The 1,442-nt window shown below is 62.6% G+C and overlaps 1 protein-coding gene across 1 annotated transcript in view; it reads right to left on the reverse strand.

Moving 5' to 3' along the window:
* NR4A1 (nuclear receptor subfamily 4 group A member 1) overlaps positions 1-65 on the reverse strand; it is a 34,736-nt gene extending 34,671 nt beyond the window's left edge. Inside the window, exon 1 of the mRNA XM_026659630.2 lies at positions 33-65. The gene's annotated coding sequence lies outside the window, so the exon portion shown is untranslated. The remainder of the gene's footprint in view (positions 1-32) is intronic.
* Between the last annotated feature and the right edge of the window lie 1,377 nt (positions 66-1,442).

Here is a 1,442-nt window from a genome sequence, read left to right on the forward strand (position 1 = left end):
TAAAAGCCCAGCCCCTTAACGTGACAGGTCACCTGCTCCAAAGGGAAATTTCCATGGAAAAGCCCTGTTTCGAAGGGGTGCAGTGTCATCAGAAAGGTATCTGGTGCGGGGGGAGCTGCTCGGTGCCAGCCGGCGGATTCTGCTGGGAGTCTTGGCAGGGAAATGACTGGCTCTGGATTTAGCTGTGCCCTTGACTGTGAAAAGAACGTACCCGTAACCCATACCATAAATGTCCAGCCACACAGTCGTTTTGGAACCAGTACAAGCCGTAAGAGCAGCCCTGAGCCCGTGCTCCGACACACACAGAGCGACTCCCACAGGGGTGTGCGCGTGCACACACAGCCCCTCTCGCGCACACACACTCGTGCATATCCACAGCCCTTCACCCTGCTCAGCTGGGGCTCGGCCTGACCAGCCGCAGCCCCTGGCTCACGGGCTGGGAGGGGGCCACCGGCCTGCAATGTTAGAGCTAATTTCACGCTCAGGCAGCTGCAGGGGAAGCTGAGGCAGGAGGCCAGTTCCTGGGGGAAGAACGGGGGAGTTTCTGTAGGGACCCACCGTGTTACCCCCTCCTCTCTTCTCCCCCCCCCCCGAGCCAGGACTGGGTAAAAGGGTCACAGACACAGCAAGGCCGGACAGCCCCCTCGGGGCATATCTGCTGGGACGGGGCAGTGCAGCTCTGCAGAGCACGTCTGGGCAGGGAGAGAAGGGTGGCCGCGGTGGAGGATGGAGACAGGGCTGCAGTGACGTACGCTCCAACACCCCCTGCCCCTCTCCCCCATGGCTGTATTCGACTCACAGACCCCTGTGGTGCCCCCTGGCAGTGGAGGCGGCTGGAACAAAAGCCAAGGGGCCAAGCGTGGGGCTGCCAGTGCACCCGCTGGACGGGTGCAAACCCCTCGTGCAGAGGTGCCGCTGGTGCAGCTCACCCCAGCCAGGGCCGGCTCCAGAGTTTTGGCCGCCCCAAGCAGCCAAACAAACAAAACAAAACAAAACAAAAGCCGCGATCGCGATCTGCGGCGGCAATTCGGCGGGAGGTCCTTCGCTCCAAGCAGGAGTGAGGGACCATCCGCCGAATTGCCGCCGAACAGCTGGACCTGCCGCCCCTCTCCGAAGTGGCCGCCCCAAGCACCTGCTTGGTAAGCTGGTGCCTGGAGCCGGCTCTGACCCCAGCACATCACCTCTGCACCAGCGGGTTGCACTGGGGCACAGAGCCCCCCCATCCCCGGCCCCTGGGGCCCAGGAGCCCAGAGCTGCGGCAGGGCAGCCGCCCTGTACTGTGAGGCTGCGATGCCCTCTCGTGGGCAGTCAGAGTCAGCGTTTAACTCAGAGCTGTTTATTTGGTGTATTGATTTCCAGGGGGCGTCAGGCCTGATCCTTGAAGGCTGGGGCTGCTCCGAACAGAAGTGAGCTGGGGTCCAAATCTGCTCGATGTACAGGGG

This window comes from Terrapene carolina, unplaced genomic scaffold (assembly GCF_002925995.2).
Source record: "Terrapene carolina triunguis isolate 2854851 unplaced genomic scaffold, T_m_triunguis-2.0 Scaffold641, whole genome shotgun sequence".
NCBI classification, from domain to species: Eukaryota; Metazoa; Chordata; order Testudines; family Emydidae; genus Terrapene; species Terrapene triunguis.